Below are 25,000 nucleotides of genomic sequence, written 5' to 3'. Positions count from 1 at the left end.
TTTTATAATAGAGTGCTATATGAAAGAAGCACCTTATTTCTTATATAAATATCATACTACTCGAATATATTTTATAATTTTCGGTTTGGATTACTTTTATGTACGCCACAGGTAAGATTTCCTTTGTTTTTCATATGGGTACTATACTGTACAAGTACCTTATTCCTCGGATAGGATACTATACAAGTACCTTTTTTCTAATGTAAAAATGAAAAAACTCGATACGTTTATGTAATTTTCTGTTGTGTTATATTTTCTGTACGCCAGGGGTAAGAATTTGTTTGTTTTGTTAACTGGGTGCTATAGTGAAGAAGCGCCTTATTTCTCATATGTAAGTCATACTACTCAGATATTGAACGTGATATTCGGTTTTAATAACTTTCATGTATATCACAGGTAAGATTTTCGTTGTTTTTTCATGAGTACTATACTACACAAGTACCTTATTACTTTGATAGAATTTCTTGTACACATAAATACATTAAAAACTGAACATTGTATGTGATTTTTGGAATATGACTATACAAATATACAAACATATATAATACATTAAATTATAATGATCAGTTAATTAGTATAGAAGTGAATCCAATGCATGCAAATATATTAGTATATGCGTATACTAATCATTCATAATGATCGGTTAATTAGTTTAGGAGTGAATCCAATACATATACACATAATTAAAATTAATAATGATTGGTTAATTAGTTTAGGATTTAATCCAATACATAGAAATATATAAACATATACACATAATTAAAATTCATAACGATCGGTTAATTAGTTTAGGAGTGATTCCAATACATAAAATATATAAACATATACACATAATTAAAATTCATAATGATCGGTTAATTAGTTTGGGAGTGGATCCAATACATACAAATATATAATCATATAAACATATTTTAAATTCATAATGATCTATCAATTAGTTTAGGGGTGAATCCAAGACATAGAAATCTATAAACATATGCACATAATTAATATTCTTAATGATCGGTTAATTAGTTTAGGAGTAGATCCTATACAAATGCCATTACTTGATCTATTTACGTGATTTTTGGAATGTAACAAATAAGCTGATATATCATATATATATTTTGAATATGACATTTTCGTTACTGTTATATCGGCCTTCCTTGAACAGAGGAATTTACACCGATTAGCACTATAAATAGCGCTAGTAACTCCGACACCGGTGAGAGAGATGCGACTGCACTTCAACTGCTAGCCGAGTGCCCAGCAGATATCCATGCTTTCCTATCTTTGTACATTATTGTTAATACACTTGTTCCTTAATCGAACCTCGACTTGATTGCTCTTATTTTCATTGTTGCTCCACGACACAACAAAAGCGTGCTTGTGTATTTATTACATAACATTTAAAAATCAAGAATATCGGAATGTAAAAAGGACGGGAACTGATGAAGATCGAAACCGCAACACTTGCGCTAATAATCGACCACGTTACCCGTTGCACCAAAGGGACAACAGCTTCAATAGCGTTGTGAAATATCTTAATACATATATTTCTTTTTTACTCGATGTACGCATGCGCACAATGACGCCATTGTGTTATGCTCGTCAAGGTGTTATTGCTTTCAAATTTGAACCCTTTTTGAAGCCCTTAGCAATTATTTTTATCGATTAAATGCCCCTAATAAAACTCAGCACCAAAAATGCAATCTTTTGAGCTATTGCACGCCATCCAACGATCATCCGTCTAGGTTGAGATACAATTTGAAAAACGGAGACACACACACACACACACACACACACACACACACACACACACACACAGACATAGTCAGATTTATATATTATCTCTATATAAATAAAATGAACTCATTTTTTCCCGTGTGAGTTTGACCTTAATAGGATTAAAATCACGACATTACATTCAAATGTAATGTCCCCAGGATCTGAGGTGTACTGTAGGCCTACTACCCTTACAGTTCCTTGATATTCGTACATTTCTATATTTTTTCCGCTGAGAGTTCACTGCCACAATCGGTTAGAATCAATGGAAGTTGTAAAATCTTTTCTCTCTATTCGATTCATACTCCACTGCGAATATGTCCACAAGGGAATATACGAGGGACACCGGTTTGAGTTCTTAGTTGCTTAAAAAATATGGATTGGCGTTTTTCCGTCGGGTGAAACGCGACTTTACATTCCAGTTATTCTGTGGGTTACTTGTGCCATTTTATAAATTTCTTCTCTTTTTTTCCCTTTTTTCCTCACTTTATATTTTTTCTCTTTTTGTAGGGGGTTGGGGGGTTGCGATTCGAAGGATTACTTAAACGAAACGAACTAACATTGGATTCCAGTTTTTACAAGAAACTTTTACGAGAAAGAAGCCGCCAGTGTTCTTCAAATCTTGCATTGATTAGTCGCTTTAATATTTTATTTACTGTCTCTATACTTCTATTATGTTTGCACTGATTTCATACGTGATACTAGGGGGGGAGCTGACTTCCTATTTTCGGATTAGTTACTTATTCATTATTTATCTATACATTGCATTTCTGAGAGTTTCATTAGCACAATTACTACTACGCTATCGATATTGGAATCAGACGACATTCAAATTGGTAAACAGCGACAACAAAGAAAACATCACAAAAATAAAGAAACCAAAACTAACAAACATAAAAAATAAAAAACACGGTCAGTTTTCTGGTTTTATTTATTCATTTTTTTTCTTTTTCATTGAAACAAAGAAAAATAAATAAATAAAATCTAATGAACATATTTTCATTATACATGGTAAGTTTTATTTTTATTTTTTTTTCCATTTAAGAAAAAAAACAAAAAAATTAAATTTAAATAAACATATTTGTATTTTACGCGGTAACTTTTTGGAGGTTTTTCTTTCTTCCCCCCCCCCCTTGGTATTCTTTCACGTTCGTTTTGTTTATTATTCGTTACAATTTTACGCGTCATATATTAGTTAAACCAGAGCGGGGGCATCTATAAATATAAAAGCTAAAATGTGTGTGTGTGTGTGTGTGTGTGTGTGTGTGTGTGTGTGTGTGTTCCTCCACCCTAAACTCGGCCTCCTCCTGTTACTACGACAATGACGTTAGTTTTGATTACTATTTTCTTCTTTATTCGTTTTTTTTTATATTATTTTTTTTTTTTGTATTTTTTTTTTAAATTTGTGTTGCACTTATCTTGGCGGGTGAGTTTAGGGTAAATGCCAACAATAGGATTGCATGCGTTTAATTTTCGGAATCGTGTATTGGCTTATTGAATAATTGAAAATCATAAAATGCAACAATTACGTTTAATCGGAGTTTGCATCGAAAAGAAATAGATAAAATATTATTTATGAGTTTCGAACCTGGATTGAATGTCTTTAATGGCATAAAGAAACAAACTTATTTTATAAATGAAATTATTAAATGATCTTTCTGCTTATCGTAAAGTCGGTTCTCTGTTGTCGTTTTAAACACGTTCTATATCTATTGGATGAGGCCCATAAAGAGTCTTTAATCTAATAGGTCCCATTTTTTTCAACTAAGCTCCAACCCCTGCCCCATCGCCGCAATGCTGCATCTCTGTTCCTGTTTCACAAGTATTTTAATGGAATATGCGCTGATGAACTCATTGCACTTGTGCCCCCTCGACGTACATATCTCCGACAAACCCGCTTGGCAACAAAATCACACCCCTTCATTGTTGGGATAAATGCAAGAAAGCTTTCTATTCTAATAGTTTCTTCCTTCGAACAGATAGACTTTGGAATTTCCTTCCTGCTACTTGCTTCCCTGGCTGTACTGATATTCAGAAGTTTAAATGTAACGTAAACCAACATTTTGTTAATCTTTCTAGGCATGGTTCCGATTAGTAGCCCCCTTACGCTCAAGTGACGATATGCCTTGTTTGGGGTGAACGTGACTAAAAAAAAATCTCTACAAATTTAATAGCAGATCATGCATAGAGTATTGGTGTCATATTTAAGTGAATCTTTGTGACAGTTAAGGGTTTTTGATAAAGTGCATAAACGTATCTGTAACTTATAGAGTAGAACGATAAAATTGTCGCCATAGAAAAGACGACGTGATTCCATTTCCGTTTGATGAAAACCGGTTTTCTTTTTTTATTGCAGACCATCTACTAGTTGGCTAGTTGTGTACAAATACCAAGAACCTTTTATGTCTGAAAGTGACACAATGTTCAACGAGCGAGATCGGAGATGCGCCGCTGTATAACTCATGCTCTCTACCGATCCAAGTTATGATAACAGAACCATTGCCAGCACTCTCAAAATGCATCGCTGGATTGCCACAAATTGCAGGGACGTGGCTAGGATGATGAAAACAGTTTCCGGCCACGTCTTGGGTGTGGTTTTAAGTGAGGGCCTCATCATTCCACCTCGCATCTTAGAAGTCTGCTTGAAAGTCAACACCAAAGTGTACCTGGATGTGCTGAAGAGTGTGGTTATCCCCTGGTGTAATCAGATGGCAGCTAGCAGATCCTGGATGTGGCAGCAAGATTCGGCGCTGGGACACAAGTCCAAAGAAACAGAGGCTTGGCTTCAGAAGGAGTGCTACGACTTTGTACTTTTCTCTTACTGCCCCCCCCTCTTCTCTCTCGACCTGAATTACTTCGTTTGGTCATAAGACGAGAACATCATCAGCATAACCTCCCACAACACCAAAGCCAGCCTGATCGCTGCCATTCGTCGAGTATTTGTCGAGTTCCCGCCGGCGCTTGTGAAAAAGGCATGCTCCTAGTTCCGGACCCGTATCGGGGTGGTGATTAAGGCTTAAGGCGGCTACATTGAATAAATGTCAGCTCTACTACATAATCACGTTTCCTGAATCGATTTTGTCAATAAAGGTTTTAAAATAAAGTTGTGGTGTTGTTTTCTTTAGGGTGACACACTTATCGTTCCACCCTGTATATGCAAGCAGACAAAATCCACAGTTGTATAAATATACTAGCTGTGCATATCCTACGTTGCCAGGTCGAAACAATATACGTCATATAATACATCCGCTATAATGTCATATATGACGTCATCTGCAATGACATCATATACGACATATATTGTAAACATAGACAACAATATGACTTTATTATAATAGATTAGATCCCTAGGGGTCTAAACAATTTAGCTAATAGACGGCCCGTGACCGTCAACCCCAATTTCTTTATTTGATTATGGTGATCTATCTGTCCGTGACTCTTAGCCTGTGTTACTTTTTTTTTTTTTTTTTTTTTTTTTTTACAAAGGCATCACCACATTATCAAGGCCCAGAGGCCACTCAAGGATAAGGGTTAAAGAGTGTACAGTAGAAGTTGGTCAATATAGTAATCATTAGTAATGAAAATTTGGTAAATTTAATAACTTATATGGAACGGCTCATCAAGAACTTATTTACCTTAGACTTGAACACAACCATATTGTAGTCAGCCGGAAAGCAGGAAAACGGAAGACAATTCCACAGGCATGCAGTTCTAAGAAAGAAGCTTTGTTCATGGAATCTATGTTTAGGTTTAGGCACAGATAAAGAGTGGGGGAAATTATTGATAGTGTTTACAGCTAGACGAGTGTTTCTTGTGAAAGTTTGGCGAGGGGGGACCATAGATTGAAGCTCAGTTGAACACTTTCCATGAAAATAACGATACATCAGAGACAAACTCGCAACATCTCTTCTGTGAGATAGAGGTTGTAAGGAGGAGAAAAGGACATCTCCTACGAGGCTACGAAGTCTATTTTGAACTCTATCAAGGCAGGACAAGTCCTTTCTAGCAGCTCCTGCCCAGATGTGGCAACAGTATTCCATCCTTGGACGTACCTGGCTCTTATATAGATAGAGAATAGCATCAGCAGTGAGATATCTACTGGATCGATAGAAAGATCCCACCATTTTTCCAGCGGCCTTGGCAACAGATTTGATATACGTGTTCCATTTAAGATCAGGAGTAATGGTCAAGCCCAGAAGCTTGTCAAAACTTGAGGCCTCCTGAAGACGAGAGCCATTCATTTCAATTGATGACAAATGTGGATTAAAATGTTGATGATGTAAAGAGAGAAGCTTGGTTTTAGATGCATTAAAAGTAACCAGCCACTCCTTTCCCCATTGTACTACATGCTCAAGATCAGAGGAGAGAGAATTGGAGAGTACTTGCTCGTTTACTGTCTTAGATGTGGTACCATAAATGGTAGTGTCGTCAGCATAAATGTCTACAAATGATGTAAGGATATGATTTGGAAGATCATTAATGTAGATCAGGAAAAGAGTTGGGCCCAGGATGGATCCCTGAGGGACACCGGCATTAATACTGAGAGCTTCTGATTTTTGCCCCTCAACTACTACTCTTATGAACCTATCAGAAAGAAATGATTTAATAATTGAGAAGACTTTTCCAGCTATACCATAGCTAGCGATCTTATGAAGTAAACCTTTATGCCATACCCTATCAAAGGCTTTAGATATGTCAAGAGCAATTGCCCTAGAAAGATTGCCACCGTCGAGAGATTTGCTAATCCTATGCGATATAACTGTAAGGACATCTGCTGTAGATCTAGCAGAACGGAAACCATATTGAGTGTCACTAAGAAGGTTATTTTTGTTGAGATGTTTGATTACTTCTGTATTTAACACAGATTCTAGCAACTTACTCATGACGCACAGGAGACTTATTGGCCTGTACTGAGAGGGGGATGAGCGATCACCTGAATTCTTAAATACAGGGCATACTGATGAGATTTTCCAGGGAGATGGGAAACTATTCTCCTTAAGACAACGTTTAAACAGTTTTGTAAGTATGGGCGCTAGTTCAGGTTGAAGTTTTTTGAGTACTATAATTGGAATACCATCAGGGCCAGTTGCTTTACTGGAATCAAGGTTTTTGATTAGCTTGGCAACATCACGTACAGATATACGTATATCACATAGCGTGTTTTCTGATACAGGAGGAAATATTGGGGGTTGGCGGTCTTGGTCGCAAAGGGTAGAATTAGCTGCAAAGTTCTTGACAAAGAGTTTGGCTTTGTCTGATGCTGACGAGATTACCTCAGGTCCATTGATAATAGTTGGGATGGAGCACACGCTTCTGTTCAGGATTCTGTTTGCTATTTGCCAAAACTGGTGGGAACCAAGCCGCTGCTCAGCTACTTTGGACTTAACAGATTGAGCATACAACTCTCTTGCGTTCCTTATTACTTTCTTACAATGGTTGCTGGCAGTCCTGAAAACGGCTTTAGTTTCCATACATCTATTACGTTTGAAGCAGTGAAAAAAGTGATTTCTGTGCGCAATGGCAGCAGCACATTCTGGAGAGAACCATGGCTGGCTGTTAGGTTTTTGCTGAAACTTTTTAGAGGGTATGAAATGGTCAATACCTACAATTAACCATTCAGTTAGGTCTAATACTATAGAGGACACATCCTTTTTAAACATGGAATGCAGAGGTAGATCAGATATAAATGTACGGAAGCTATCCCAGTCAGCCTTAGTGTATCGATATACTGTACGATGAAGTGGTACGTCTGGGGACTTATTACATTTCATTTTTATCTTAATTGATACAAAGGCTCTCTCTCTCTCTCTCTCTCTCTCTCTCTCTCTCTCTCTCTCTCTCTCTCTCTCTCTCTCTTACTGCCTTCCAAGGTGATAATGTCTACTCTAATTTGATTTACATACATGTTTACTAGGCCTTGTATAGGTATCACCTTGTTTTACATACATTTTATAAATATGCAAACGCACTTGGTTCATTTATACATCTCATTCCCAATCTATTAATCCCTACTGCTACATATCTAGAAAACGCAGCTGTTAAACCAGATATAGTGATTTGGGACAGAGCAAACAAAAAAGCGACCGTAATAGAGGTCAGTGTACCCAATGATACAGGGCTTAACAGAGCTGAGAGGGAAAAGATAACAAAGTATCAAGGACTTATGTATGATATGAAACGAAATTGGAAATAAAAAGACGTTTCAATTATACCAGTCATCATAGGAACAACCGGGCTTATGAAAAAAAACTTTAAAAAGTACATAGCAAGCATACCCGGTGAACCTAGTGCAAGTGAAATACAAACGATTGCACTGAAAGGGACGGCTAGAATCCTGAAAAGATCTCTTAGTTGGACTCACTAAAATAGGGGTAAATGTCAGACATCTGGTTGGATGTCCCATCCCCTAGAAGAAAAAGTTTAAGAAAATTGAAAAAAAAATAAAAATAAGACGAATGCATACGATCCGATAAAGCCGTTATTAAACACGCGAATAAGAAAGAAACGGATGGGGATTGCAAGAATACAAGCGATTAAAAGAAAGTGTGGCACTTTGTTTTTCAGGTTAATTAATACTTTGTCTCGCCAACAACGCACGAAATAGATGACTGATGATGACCTCTTAAGGACACCATGACTCAACCGTAGAACCCGGTTGTCGTCAAACGGGCATTACCGACTTTCTTTTCCTGCTTTTTTTTTTTAATTAATTGAGTGCAATGAAACTGAAAGACACTAAAACTAAAAATAGTTATTTTTGCAGCGGAAGAAAACTATGCAATGAGCTTTTATATAATACTAGCGGTGTACCCGGCGTTTCCCGGGTGTGGAGAGGTGGTATAATTGGGCTATTGAGCAAGCCGGCTCTAAAAAAAATGTTTCAATCAAAATAGCAGCAAGTACCCGTGCGAACGCAAAAAAAATATAGACGCAGTAGCTAGGCTCGAACCTGTAACGCTAAGAGGAAAATAAGGTGAAAAAAACGCTTTAGTCGTCTGGCACATGGCGCACTTACGACATTATGGGCTTCGAAATAACGCGTAAGCTTTAGTACGAAATAACACGTATGTTTTAGTACGTTGAGATCTCAAGGCGTGAATGACTTTGCAAAAATGTCGACGCAAAAAACTGACCCTCGTCTTAAAACAAAAAAAACGACCCAGTTGACGGTGAAAGAATTAATGTTTTTTGCCAATATTTGGATATTTGTCGTCCGAGAGATCGATGTTTCTAACGATACCGATTTTATTAGTGTTCGTTGCGTGTGTCGAAAGTTTTTGGTAGACAAACACCAGCGCGAAAACCAATTCAAAAGATAATGCTTGACGCATGCGCAGTCGTTTAGAAGTCGTTTAGAAAAGACAATTTTACTGACTCCCACCTTCGCTTAAAACTATTTCTATAACGAAATAATTGACCTTTTTTTTTCTAATTCTCACATATTATGCGGTCGAGGGATTGCTTTTTTAAATGGTCGACTCGGTCCGATCCGGCTGGCAAAAGTGTTAGTAAGATAACTACATACATACATACATACACAAACCGACGTTTGTGATTTATATTATAGACTAGTAGGGTTACCCGGTGTTGCCCGGGGAAAAAGTGTAACATATTTTTAATCAAACTTCTATCTTTCTTCCCCTCTTTCCTCTTCCTCTCTCGCCTCCTTCTTACACGCGACACACACACACAGAAACACACACACACAAAGACAAACACACACACACTGTTTATACTCAAAGAATGACATCAAAAGGCTAGAAAAGCCTCTCCTTGACGCAATCTGTGCCGATTTATGGTAAAAGAAAATGAATTTTTTTTTTTCTAAATTTTAGATATTATTCACACAAGGCAACGCCGAAAAAAATATAAACCTTGTGGGTGTTTGTATTATTTGTATTGTTTGGACTACTGTTCTCATCTTGGTTATCATTCTCACAACGTTTTGGTTGATGTAATCACCGATCTTCTTCAGGTGTACTTTCACAATGGTTTTTATTGGTGAATTAGCATCCGGGCCTTGGTAAGTGGTGATTCCTGTGTTAAAAAAAAAGAAATACTTTTCTCTTTTTTTTTCCAACAAACCATAGTCGTTAGAATTCAAAATATGTGATATTTTTTTTATGAAACGGAAATGGCGCCAAGTCATTTCCATTTTTGCATAAATTCAGGTTTGATATAATTTTTCTTAATTTTTGAGATGAGGTTTAATAATTTGTATTATTTGGATTGTTCGGACAATTGTTCTCATCTTCGTTGTTTTTATTTGTGGATGTTTGCTTTGCAGCTTTAGAGCTGGACGTACACACATACACGTAAACAGCTGCCCTTTATATAATAGCTTTATATAATTTATATAATAGCTTTATATGATTTATATAATAGCTTTATATAATTTATATAATAGCTTTATATAATTTATATAATAGCTTTATATAATTTATATAATAGCTTTATATGATTTATATAATAGCTTTATATGATTTATATAATAGCTTTATATAATTTATATAATAGCTTTATATGATTTATATAATAGCTTTATATAATTTATATAATAGCTTTATATAATTTATATAATAGCTTTATATAATTTATATAATAGCTTTATATGATTTATATAATAGCTTTATATGATTTATATAATAGCTTTATATAATTTATATAATAGCTTTATATAATTTATATAATAGCTTTATATAATTTATATAATAGCTTTATATGATTTATATAATAGCTTTATATAATTTATATAATAGCTTTATATAATTTATATAATAGCTTTATATAATTTATATAATAGCTTTATATAATTTATATAATAGCTTTATATAATTTATATAATAGCTTTATATGATTTATATAATAGCTTTATATGATTTATATAATAGCTTTATATGATTTATATAATAGCTTTATATAATTTATATAATAGCTTTATATGATTTATATAATAGCTTTATATAATTTATATAATAGCTTTATATAATAGATTTATATAATTTATATAATAGCTTAGCTGTAAATACCCAGTGTTTTCCCGAGAGTATGTTTCAGTGTTGTGACGATTAATCGGCATCGGGAATTGGAACTTTTGGAGTATCAGAATCGGTATCGGAATCGGTATTGGAATCGAAAAATTTGGTGTCTATTTTCCGATGTCCAAAACGATTCTTTTGATTTCCTTTTATTTGAACTGGTTTAAAACAAAATCTTCCACTGCTGGTAATAATGTTAAAATAATAAATATTTATTGATTTTAAAATCTTTCTTTGATGGTAATAATGTTAAAATAATCAATATTTAATGATTTTAAAATACCAGTAAAACTAAAATCTATAGATCCCCCCCCCCACGGGTGTATTTTGACGTTTGAGAAAATATACTTCAGCCCCTGTCCCATCGACAAAATATTGTATCCCTCTGCCTGTTCTACAAGTACTTTAACGGTGAATGTTCTGACGAGTTATAATCACCTGTACCCCTTCGATGTAAAGACCCCCGACAAACCCGACAAGTAGCTAAATCCCACCCCTTCACAGTAGAGATCCCTAAGTGTAAGAACGCCTTCTACTCCAATAGTTTCTTCCCCAGAACTGTTAGACTCTGGAACTCGCTTCCGGGATTCTGCTTTCTCAACTGTACTGACATGCAGAAGTTCAAGTGCTACTCAGAACTGTTAGACTCTAAATTTTTTTTTTTTTTTTTACTAAATTAAAAATTAAGTAAATTTTTTACTAAATTAACGAAACGATACCGTATTTTTTAAATTCAAGGTAATTTATAAAAGGCAATACAATGCAGAGATGTAACAGATAAATACAAACCAACATACTCATTTGTGGAACACAATACCACAGAACTGCTTTTTGGTTGATTATAACATGGTTATTTTCAAGTCCAACGTAAACAGGTTGTTAAAGAGCAGTTCTCTAAAATAAATTAACTTATAAAATTTCCATTACAGTACCAATTAACCTTTATTCTTGAGTGGCTTCCAGGCCTTAATTGAGCGCTGACCTTATGGTGTAAAAAAAGAATCAATTACGACATATAACGATCGAATGAGTTTTAAAGTTTTCACCTTTTATTAATATGTTTTTGTGGCGGACATCTACGAGATTCCTCTCCCTTTAAATTCCACAATTTTCACTTTTTTTTTTTTTTTCGCGTTAATCTCATCGTTTACAAACTTAACTTTCAGATTGAAAAAATATTTTGACAAAATAAAAATTATGATTTTTATTGTCGGTGATCAGTTTTCAATTATAACGTTCTACTGAATTGAGCACCCACTTTGTAGTCATCACCGAGAAAAAATGGCGACTCTCTCACGTGACCGGTAAATATTCTTGTCAAAGAAAGAGGTTAGGGTAAATTTTTACTTTCTTTTCAACTCAAGACTCACCATAACATGTCCACAAGAACACAACTTGTTGCTTGCCATAAGAAGATTTGTCTGTGCATAATGTAGCACATTATTTTCTGTAAAAGTAGAGGTACCATTGGAAATGATTTGCGGCGATTTTAAATGGTGCCTCTTCTTTTATCATAAATTGAACGCATTAATAAGAAAAAATTAAAATAAAATTAGGAATTTGTTAATGTTAGACTTGAAGACAACCATATTCTAGTCAGGTGGGAAGCAGGCAGACGGAACAGAGTTCCACAGGCGTGCAGTTCTAAGAAAGAAGCTTTGTTCATGGAATCCAATTTTGATTTAGGCACAGATAAAGAGTGGGGGAAATTTTTCACAGTGGATTCAACTAGACGGGTGTTTTTCGTGAAAGATTGGCGAGGGGGGACATGTTGTAAGCGGTCGACACGATAAATAAATAGGCTTCACTAGGTAATCGTAGGAAATATATAAGTAAAATCGTCCATAGAAATAGTAAATGTAAAAAAAAGTTTTTAATCTAATAAAACGCCCCCCTCCAAAAAAAACGAAAAGCAAAACAAAAAAAATGAAATAGGATTGTCTAAGGGTTGAAAAGACGCTCCAAAACGAAAAATAAATAATGGTACTCATGCGTTCGTTTATGAACGAAGAAGTGGATTCTGAGATAAAAGATAATCAGATAAGTCGGATTTTGAGAAAAGAGAATTTATTTTTTTAATCGGTTAATGGAAAGATTATGTTATGAGCATGTAGCTAATAACCAGTTATGATGGGTGCAATGTAAGTATCGTAGGAAATGTAGAATAAGTCCCGGTGTCAACTGGTAGCATTGGGAGGATTAAATATTAAATATTCATAGAGAAAAATAGGGACTCCTTCCTCTAAAGATTTTGAGATTGTGATGGTGTTGCTCTTAGGATGTAATGTAGCATTTTATTATAACCATTTAATGTGTCTATAATTGTGTTCGAAAATTACATAAGATAGTGGCTAATAGTCTAGACGTAATGCATTAGTATGTGGCATCTGTTATTGCAAGCCTACGATACTTTGGTCTAGGGGAGAATTTCTGCAGTCAAAATATTATGTAGGAGATGAAGTGGACACGCATCGAAGGAGAACTAATAAATATACACTAGACGTCAAAATCATTAGAGAGGCTATGAGGACATCCAAATATGCATAATATAAAATGCTTGGGTTGGCCACGAGGGTGAAAAAAGAAACACACATTCAATCAAGCGAAGAAAAAAGAGAGTAAAGATAGGAAAGGAAAAACATAAGAAGAAAAGGAAGAAGATAGAAAAACAATTATAAAACAAAGAAATACGAATGATTTCAGCAATTGAAAATGGAAAAAAACGTATTTAGAATAAAAATCAATGTGGTTGTGATAAGAATGAAAAAGAAAGAAACATACATACATACACAGTTAAGACATACACAAAAAATGTATATGTATTATGCGAGAATTGTGCGAAATTCACAGAAAAAAGAATGCTGGTTGAAATTTTGTTGAAATGAAGGAAATATAATAAATTTACAAAGTAAATAAGTTTTTTTGTGTTATTAAGTGTGAGTGAATTATAAAATTAAAAAAGGGGTTGATTTGCCGAAAAAAATGACGGATAGAAAGAAAGAAAAAAGAAAGAGAGATGAGGTTCTGAATTGTTCGTTATGTAACGCCAGCGCGTGTTGTTTGGTCTGTCGATATAGTTGCCCACTGCGGAGAAAAGGAAAATAAAAAAGAAGAGAGAAAAAAAACTTGTAAAGGCGAAATGATGCTATTTTTTCATGGAAGACTTTTTGAAAGCGTATTTTTTATTGTTGGTAGTGGTGGTGGTGTTTGAAGGTTACGATTTACTGTTAATTGCTAGGACAATGGTTGGTTAGACAGTGGTTGAAGATCGATTCTTATTTTTATAATTGTATTTTGTGCTTTGTTAATGTATTGCGTATTGAAAAAATGTTTATGTATGTAGTTGTTGTAATTTTTGTTGGAGAAGTATCTCACATTGTTGACCTACGAAACATAAAAAATTATATAGAAAGAAAAAAGAGAGTGAATGAGGTTATTTTTCATTGTTATAAACCGATATTACCCGGGAATGAAAATTTGTTTTAGTGCAAGTGAACTATAAATTCGTTGTTTTTGCGGGAAAAAACTGTGAAAAATATGTTTTCGTGTTTCTAAACACCTAGCGAATTGAACTGTTGTATTTTTACTGTGATTTTATGGAATTTTGTTGTATTTGAGGACATTACAATGATTTATTAAATTTTATGTAAAATCGATTTTTTTTTTGTTTTTGTAATTGAAAAATGTTGATGTGACTGTAAAATTGGTTGTAAAATTTGCATTCTTATTTGGTTGAGTTGGTTTTAAGGAAATAGAAAGTAATATATAAATAATTATAAAGAAAAAAAGTGGAATCACGAGATCTGCATGGGTTAAGATGATAGGTTGAAGATTGCGTTACGGTGATGATTTATTTTATTTTCGGAAGTGATCCACATTTTTATTTTTTTTTTTAATTAATATTTAGGGTTTTTATGGTGATTTTCTTCGGCCACACGTAGGGTCGATGGGGATCTCGTGTTCCTCATTTGGGAAAGTTTTTGTTTTTGTGGCTATGTTGTATTCACAGGCTGTCACTTTAATCTTGGGACAAAGATCACCCTGCATAGCGAAACTCGAGAACGGAGCCGCTTGAGTGCGCTTTGGCGAATTGCAAAATGGCGCAATTTTTTGGGTGGCAAAGATGCTTCCAGACACGGTTAGTGAGCATTAGTATAGCAAATAAAGCCATGAAACATGATCACGGAAACATAAGAAGGAATGGATGAAGGCCGAAATACATAACGTATTAGACGGTTCCCGAGCGGGAGTCATAGTATAACAAGATACCTTATGAAGTCTTTTGATAAGTATATATGTGGAATGACCTTGTCCTGATTCTGTAGCGTCTCAGTGGGGGTGGGGGAAAAATCGCACATGGTCCTTCGAAACGATAGCTAGGAAAATAATGGGTGCCATTTGCCGGACGTCTGATGGGGTTAAGGTCAGTAAGTCATTTTCTGGGTCTGTGTCGAGAGATATGGTTTTCGGAGCTTGGAAATCCGAGTGAATCAGTACATTAGAAGATATCTTGTGTATTAGAATGCTGACCTTTGTAGATTTTGTAGGTATGTTTTTTTTGTTTTGTATTATGTTGTGCTGTAGTTCTATTTATTCATAAATCGTGTGCCAAAATTTTCGACGAATGTATATAACAAACACTGTCAATTTTGGGTATATAAAAAGTGACACTTTTATTCTTCCACAAATATGCTATGGAGTGTGAGAGAGAGAGAAATGGGGCATGGTTGAAAGTTTGTGGGTGACACAAAATGACAACTGGTCGTCTCGGTCCTCGTTTTCTCTCTGGTTGACTTCTTTGGCTGTTATTTGTTTTTATTGACAAAAAACTTTAAATGGGAATTTCGTTTTTCTTTGACGCATTCCACTGGGTCTTATTAAATGAGTCCAAGGCCAAATTTCAATATGATTGTTTTCAAAATTTGTCAGTTGAAAAATGTTGATTTCAAAGTTTCTGCACACTTCTTGCAATTGTTATGACTTTTGATGACATTTGTTGGTTTGAAGATTTGTCAACAATATTTACGTGTGTGCATCGAGCTCCATATGCGTTTGTGCACCACCAGCAATAATTCCGGCGTTGCCCAGAATACTATTCAATATTTGTTCCAAGAATGATGGTATGATTGAGATGATGGAACGTGTATGTTGATGACAGAAATACAAGAATGGTCTAGTAAAACCCAAAGGAGAGAGGAGTGTCAGAAACCCCAGTGGACAAGTGAATCGTCGAGAGATCAACTGATTGAGGGCCTTGATGTTTATGGTCATAGATTTTATTCGACTTCAAGTCAAGAGTCGACGAGGAAGGAGTTTCTTATATTGAAAATCTGAGTTGATGAAGCTATGGGCCGCTTAAGTCAGCTACAGTTACCAACATGGTGCGATGATCACTCCACATAGTAGACAAAAGCAAACGGGTTCCTGCTAAGGTAAAGCGCGGCCGGTGATGATTATGGTTGCCGGAGTGGTCAGTGGAGATGACTGATCAGCAGGAATTAAATGGAGAAATTTTACAATATAATCGGGATTTCTGATCTTTTCTTGACCGGGATGCCTGTACAGAAACTATAGAGCGATTATGTAAAAATGTACGTAGACATTTTGAAATATTGAGAGGGAGGAGAGTGATATATAATATATCCCGGGTTATACCGGAATATTGGAAATTGTGATTTTGCTGTGCAGATTAGTTAGTGCAAAAAGAGTTCAACGATTACACCTGAGATGTCATTTAGTTTGTGTGAAAGAAAATGATACATGAAAAAGAAAGAGAGAAAGATATTTTTTGGCTTGCATGCAAGTGCAGTCTAGCTTCTGATTTTGGACGAAACTGACGTGTTGAGGGAGACGCAAAAATACATTAGAGAAAACGCAAGAAAGCTTGAATCACAATGCGATGCCCCCCCTCCGTTCACCCGTAGACGAATAAAGAATCCATGCCAGAAAATCGGTGATATGTTTTCGTCAGATGTTCCTTTCCAGTATCGACCAGTGACGGGATGAATCACATCCCCAAAGAGAAGACCAAGATAAGAAACAGAAAAGACATATGGTGACTTTATTGCAATATATGTACACATACTAGAAGTGACACAACCACATGCGTAGACATGCATACATAGACAGATGATCACGGCTGCACACATACATATAGACACGCAATAATAAAAGACAGCTGATTAATAAAGAGACACGCGTACGATTAGTAATAATAATAATAATAATAATAATAATAATAATAATCAACAAGGACAGAAAATCTTCTCTGAAATACTACTAAACTACAATGACCTCTGTAACCAATGTCGACTGATGGTTAAGACAACAATCGTTGACCTTGTGCTATCCACTGCACCAAAACGAAGATTTGGCAATAATTTTAGCAATTGATTAATCTAAAAATATCGATTTCTTTCATTTTTATTATTCTGATTAGCGAAACTAATAACAGGGGAGGGGGATAAATGCTTAAAAATGATATGATTTAATGATTATTTTTAAGTGTCCATTTCATTTCCTTTGAATTCACAAGCTCGGCATGTGCTTATTCAATAGCGTGCATGCGCATATTTGTAGCTAAGTCGTTAACTGCGCATTACCCTCTATGCCAACATTTTTTCTAAATTCAGTGAAAAAAATCTATAATAATGACCAATGCTCCATTTCCTTTACTGGCGCTCGTATTAAACTTGAAGATAAATGAGTTTTAAAAAAGTTGCGTCTTAACTAAAGAATTTCTTTTTTCAAATCTAGTATGTTTTCCGGATTTACAGTTAGTGTTGGGATAATAGAAAAAATAAATGCTCTTTCTTTGATCACTAAACCGAAATGACAATACGAAAATAATAATTAAATAAAAAAAAAATGAAATATACTAATCCAAAAAAAGAAAAAATCAAAATTCCATTTCATTTTTAAACAGCATAAAATAACTCAGAAGAGAAAGATGAAATCAAACGTATTTTTGTAATAATTTTTTTTTTTTTACAAAGGAGTCGCCACTTACCAAGGCCCGGAGGCCACTCAACGATAAGGGTTCATGAGTGTACGGTGGTCAATGGGAAAATATCGTAGTAATCGTTAGTAATGGAAATTTGGTAAATTGATTACTTAAGGGGACGGCTCATCAAAAAATTGTTTATGTTGGACTTGAAGACGATATTGTAGTTATCTGGAAAGTAGGAAAACGGAAGAGAATTTCACGGGCATGCAGTTCTTTTTTTTTTTTTTTTTTACATTTTCACCCCAAACAAGGCACATTGCCACTTTGGTGTAGGGGGCTACTATCAGGGGCAGCAACTGCTGGGGCACTATGTTGGGATTTGGGCAGCAAGATGTCGGTTCATGTTACACTTGAACTTCTGCATGTCAGTACAGTTAGGGAAGAAAGAAGCTTTGTTTATGGAATCCACGTTTACGTTTAGGCACATATAAAGAGTGGGGGAAATTATTGATAGTGGTTTCAGTTAGACGAGTGTTTTTCGTCAAAGTTTGGCGAGGAGGCATAGATTGGGGTTCACGCGAGCACTTGTCATGAAAATAATGATAGAGCAGAGACAGGCTCGCAGCGTTTCTTTTATGGGAAAAATGCTGCAGGGAAGAGAAATGGGCAAAAAGATTTCCCAATTTCTGTTCCAACTTTCTCTCTCACAAATCCGTACTGTCAGACTGTACTAAATGACTCCATAAGAAGAAGGTCGACAAGCTGAGAACAAGCGGATTGATAATATTGATTACTCTGTCGTTGTCTGTCTTCAGCGAAGCTATTCTATTTAGTAACAAAGCCGGATGTTGTTGAACAGATGAGTGACTTTGAACGGAAGTGATTGTCCCTTTACTTCTGGCTGATTCCAGATTTATTATCCAAACATTCATTTCAGCATCAAATCAACACGCAACGGAGAAAGAGGTTATCTTAAACAACTTATAACATTGCACACCAGTTGAAGTTAAATATAGAGTGTTCCGGAAGTTTGGGACAAATTTCAAGAGTTTATATCTACTGAATATATATATGACTAACCTGGGTGTCCGGGGTTGCCCAGGTGTTTGGAGGTGTGTGTTGAGCAAAAAAAAAAGTTGTAGTAGGTAGACAGACCCAAACCTGTGACGCGAAGGCGGAAAAGAAGGTGGGGGTGTTTATAAGGATGTTGATTGAGGAAGAAAAAAAAAAGGAAAGAAAATTGCGAGCGCAAAAAAAAAGTAGGAGTAATAAGCAGGCTCGAACCCGTAACGTGCCAGAGGAAAAAGAGGTGAAAAAAACAAACTGTCTTGCCGATGTGCCTACCGGAGTTGCGACGTCACGGGCGGTCGAAATAAAGCGTTTTAACCGACGTCGTGAACGCGAGGGTTGAATGACTTGCAAAAAATGTTAGCGAAAAAATCGACTCTCCCTGTGGAAAACTGCCCAGTTGAAGATGAAGGAATTTATATTTTGGGCCAATTGTTCGATATTTGTCGTTTGAAGGGTCGAGTTTCAAAATGATACCGATCTCGTGAGAATCCAGCGCCTCTGTCGAAAGTTTTGGCAGACATACATACATACATACATACATACATACATACATACATACATACACACATACACACATACATAGATACATACATACACACATACATACATACATACATACACACATACATACATACATGCATACATACATACATATATTTAAACAGACAGGTGAGATTTATATTATAGACAAATGAATATGACATTATTTTAAAGCTAAATTTATCAAGTTTAACTTTAATATTAATGATTACAGAGTGGAACGATTACCATTTCTGTTTGATGAAAACCGGTTTTCTTTTCTTGTTGCAGACCATCTACTAGTTGCCCAGTTGTGTACAAATCCCAAGAGCGATAGGAGCCTTCTATCATATCTGAAAGTGACATAATGTTAACAAACGAAATCAGAGATGCGCCGCTGTACAACTCATGCTCTCTACCGATCCAAGTTTTGACAACACAACCATTGCCAACACCCTCAAAATGCAAATTCAGACGTTTCAACGTTTGAGGGCACAGCTCAACACATCGGACGACACACAGTTATGGTCTTTGGTATGCTTTCAAGTGAGGTCCACATCATGCCACCTCAAATCTTCGAAGTCGGCTTGAAAGTCAACACCAAAGTGTACCTGGATGTGTTGAAGAGTGTGGTGATTCTTTAGCGCAATCAGGTAATGCTTTTCTATATAATAGGCTTCCTAAACTACCAATAGAGAACAGTTGGTAAAGACCGCAGATGTCATTTTTTTTTTATTATTTGGCCCACAATTGTGACCCGTTCACATCTATTGTTTTGGTCTCAAATCAAATTAAAATCTTTGGCCCATGGCCAAGTAACCTACATCTAAAATTTCAAACTTTTGGCGGAGGAGTTTGGTAGAGTCTGCAAAGGTAAATTCTGTGAACTTTGACCTCTTGGAAGTCAAATTCTCGCTCCAAAACTGATTAAAAAGCTTTCTTTATGTAAAATTTTAAATGTTTAGACACAAAATTGGCTTAATAGTTTGACCGCAAAGGTCAAATCTTTTCAACTTTTGCCCCTTGGGCGCCAAATTATCAGCAAAAACACGATTAAAAAGCTTGCCCTATGTCTGAATACACTTTATGTAAAATTTCAAGTGTTTAGACCCAAAATTGGCGAAGGAGTTTGGTAGACTTTTCAAAGGTCAAATCGTTGAACTTTGACCCCTTACCAACCAAATTTCTGGCCAAAAATCAATTAAGAACATTTTCCCAAATCTGAATACCCGTTATGTCAAATCTTGAGTCCGTAGACCGAAAATTGACAGAGTTATTTGGTAGGGAAATGTACACAGACAGGCAGCATGACAAACAGCAGACATTTTCACTTTTATATATATACTAGCAGTTTCGCCCCGCTTTGCTCGGGCCCTATGTACTGTTCATAACTTTATGTGCATATATTAAAAAGTGTGAATATGTACGGTAATAATTTCTATATAATAGGCTTTCTTAACTACCATAGATAAAAGATGTCAATTTTTTTTTTTTTTACCCCAATTTTGACCCCTTAGCATTTATTGTTTTGGACTGAAATAAAATTATAAAGTTAGATCCTTGTCCAAGTAATCTATATTTAAAATGTCAAATGTTTAGACCTAAAATTGGTGGAGGAGTTTGGTAGAGTTCTCAAAAGCCAAATCGTTGAACTTTGACCCCTTAACAGCCAAATTTCTGGCCGAAAATCGATTAAAAAGCTTTTCCCAAATCTCAATGCCCCTTATGCCAAATTTCGAGTCTGTAGACCGAAAATTGGCAGAGTTATTATTTGCTAGGAAAATATACACAGACAGACAGACATTTTCACTTATATATATATATATATATATATATATATATATATATATATATATATATATATATATATATATATCGGCATGCTTTTTATATCCTTAATGGTTTTTGAGATTTGTAATGCCTAAGTGTGTCCACAACTTGTGGAACACCCTGTATATCAGTTTAAGTTCCATCAGCCATGACTGGATAGAGGTTCTAAGTAATTCGCAATTGTATTTTTCGGCCGCTCACACTGAGAATCGAACCTTCAACTTTCAGGAGAATATCACTTTTTTTATTGTTTTTTTTCCAAGTACTGTAACCATTGCGCAAGGGCCCGAAAGTCGGAGGTTACATCGACCGAAACGCTGTGAAAATGACACTCAAAATGAGAGCAATCAAAATAATATGTGTATTATTTCTCAATAGAAATAGTTGTCTTGAATTTCTCCTTGCCACTGGATTAAAACAGCGCCGATTCAGTTGTTGCCCCTGTTAGTAGCCCCCTACACCAAAGTGGCAATGTGCCTTGTATGGGGTGAAAATGTAATTTAAAAAAAATAATAAAATAAAAAAAGAGGTATGGTTGGAGATTGTACAACTCCTGCTTCACAGTCACATTTGCAGCTTCCCTCACTGGTTGTATCCATTGTTTCTCCTAAAGCAGAACGGAGGCGACGTTTTATCTACGAATTAATTACTGCAACAGTTTAGTTTCAATAAGCTTCTCTTCACTGACCAAACTGATTTCAGATATAATCAGCGACTACTGTTAAGAAAAAGTGGCGCCCCTAATGGAGAATGCCAATAGGTTTGTTCATGGCTATTTTTGTACCCAACCAAAGTGCCAATTTTTTCGCGTTGTGTCGTGCCGCATATGTCACCGACCGTGCAGTACTGCCTGCCAAATCGTCGACTCAGAAATCCAGCAGCCACAACTGACGTGTCCTCGTTCCAGCATTCCACTCGGCTGTTCCAGAACAAACCTGCGATCTGCAGAGCAATTTTTTTCTACAACTGCGAAAACCGCGCTCATTTTCTAAGAAACTCACTAAGATTTAAATGAGAACCATGCCGTCCTTTTCAAGGCAACTCACTTGCTACGATATAAGTGTGAATAAACTTGCCTTATTTTTTATTTTTTTTTTTTTTGAAAATTACCTTCTACCTATTACGAATTTTTTTTTTTTTGTGAAAGAAAAAGAAGGAAAAAATAAGGGGGGAAGGTAGAAAGAGAATAGAGAGAAAAAAGAAAGAGAAAAAATATTAACAGAAGAGTTAAGAAAGAAAGAAAGAAGAAAGAAAGACAGAAAGAAAGAAAGAAAGAAAGGGAACTAGGGAGTATACTACGAATAAATACTAAACTAGTGTACAACATCCGTCAAAAATAACAGAAAAAATTATGCTTCACCAGTGTTCGCACTAATCTATATCTGTATATATATATATATATATATATATATATATATATATATATATATATATATATATATATATATATATATATATATATCTGTATCTCTATCGCTATTTCTACTATCATATAAAAATCACTTTGTGTGTGTAAATTCCTTCCTCATAGGTTCCGAAACGGCTGAGCCTATCTTTTGCAAATTTCACACAAAGATGATCTTAGTTATGTTTTCTACAGGTATTCATCTGATAAGTATCGAAAATCAAAACAACCCTATCTTTAAAATAGTCTTTCCTCTCTTATAGATAAAAATAAAGAATTTTTACAGGGGAATATTTTACGTTACACCGGCCAAGGGAAATAATAAAATATGAGCAAATCATTTCTTCTTTAAAAGGGAGATATAGCTGAGCGGTAGATCATTCGACTACAGATCGAATGGTCCCCTGTTCAAGCCCAGGTGTACCTCAACATTTTATTTTAATTTTTTCTTATTAATGAATTCAATTTACGATGACAGAAGAGGTACCATTTAAAATCGCTGCAAATCATTTCTTCGTTTGCATATTTTAAAACTAAACATAAATCAGAAGTGACTTTTCCAGGCCATTCATCATCAAATCCAAATATCAGCTGACGTGATATTGTAAACAAACACAGACGGAATTTGATGAACGACATTATCATTATTATTTTTTTATTTCTTATTTTTTATTTATTTATTTTCATTTATTTATTTATTTATTCATTTATTTTGAATTAGTCCATCGGGCAAATTATTCCTCGTAATATATATAACCAATAAAGGATTGATTCTATTATAATACATACGCAATGTGCATAAATTAAAATATCATATTTAAGCGTATTGTACAACCGGGCAACGCCGGGCGACTATCTAGTATCAAGATAAAAGTATACAAGTACGTCAGTAATTATAAAGAGTGTTTTGTTTAGAGGCGGCGAACTTTAAATTAAAATAAATAACATAAAAATATTTTTATTATACAAATATGTAGTTTATTACAAAGATTAATGTTTGGCATTTATAATTTAAATATAATTTCGGGCATGTAGCCTATCCGCTCGTGTTGATTTGGCGTCATCCAGAGGTCTAATTTTCATAAACTCTACTCATTAAATTGGGCCGTATTTAGACAATAACTCGTCGAATTGTTGTTTTTCAATTGGTCTATTGTGTCTAGTTTATTAGTGTACACATGGGACCGTACATATTTCCAAAGAAAATAATCAAATAGGGTTGAATCGTACAAACGAAGTTGCCTATTGACGGGTCCATTTCGTAAAATTATTTGTTCATCAAATGTTTCTCTCAGTAAATTAATCGTATTATTTACAATTTGCAAACGTTGTTCGTGTGTCAGTCTCTTCATGATGAAACGTGAACTTAAATAACCGATAGTTGCCAGATCTGCAATTAAAGAAGATAGAGTTGTTAAGTTAAAGTTCGCCGCCACTAAAAATAACTCCCTGTACTTTTCATATATAAATGGTCGTCATTTCTGGTGAATTTTATTTAGACTGAAGAATTTCTTTCTGAATTTATTTCAAACGGTGGACATTATCTAACTTGTTATTGGCTTGCTAGTGAGAGTGTTTTATTTTTAATTATTTAAATAGGATAGGACTGAACTATGACGAATTGAAAAAAAAAAACAACGTCATTTTTAATGACAAAAGGAAAAAACACCAACATTTATATTTATTTCTTCTTTCAATTTTCTTCCATTGATTATTGTAGGTCGGTAGCGATTAAACTAAAAAAAAAAACATTACGCTGAAATAATACAAAGATATTACAAACACGTTACAAATGTCACAAACATGTTATAAACATGTTACAAACATGTTAAAAGGTTAGGGACGTCACAGTTAGGAGCGAAGTTGAAAGAAAACGGTCATCTCTCACATGAAGAAAGAGAAAGAAAACGTCCTTAGGTGTGAAGTCCAGAGAAAAGAAAAGAAAAACGTATGAATCGGTATAGAAAGAAGAAAAAAGAAAATGAAAGAAATATTGCTAATCTCAGTCTTTTCTAGAAATACTATTATGGTATGTATCCTTCTAAAATGTCTAATCTATTTCCTGCTTTTTTTGTTCCAGTTCGTTTGACACATTGGCCTAGTGGTCTTCATCACTTCCTTGTTGAAATGAAGTTGTCTATTTTCTCCAAAACTGCAAGCTAATAAAACTTTCTTCCAGCTAACTGTTTTTTCTTGCTCTTTTAAAAATTGAGGCGAATAAGCGTCTCGTGTCTTCGTGAGAATTAACTATCGTTCTTGATAACTCCTTATATCAAGTGAGTTTACGTTTTGTCTAAAGAGATTTCCATTAAAAAAGTTTAATAATAAAAATAAGTTGCGTCCAGTCTTCGTAGAGTAGACTTTTAATGCGACATAAGGGATATATATATATATATATATATATATATATATATATATATATATATA

General features: G+C 34.9%; 1 protein-coding gene across 1 annotated transcript in view; it reads right to left on the bottom strand.

Moving 5' to 3' along the window:
• Positions 1–25,000, bottom strand: part of LOC145280130 (tubulin beta chain) — a 58,107-nt gene that overhangs the window by 21,807 nt on the left and 11,300 nt on the right. The gene's annotated exons all lie outside the window — the stretch shown is intronic.

Source organism: Euprymna scolopes, chromosome 7 (assembly GCF_053919585.1).
Source record: "Euprymna scolopes isolate OS-2025 chromosome 7, ASM5391958v1, whole genome shotgun sequence".
Taxonomy (NCBI): domain Eukaryota; kingdom Metazoa; phylum Mollusca; class Cephalopoda; order Sepiida; family Sepiolidae; genus Euprymna; species Euprymna scolopes.
The sequence above is the reverse complement of the archived record's forward strand: the minus strand, read 5'-3'. Positions and strand labels throughout refer to the sequence as shown.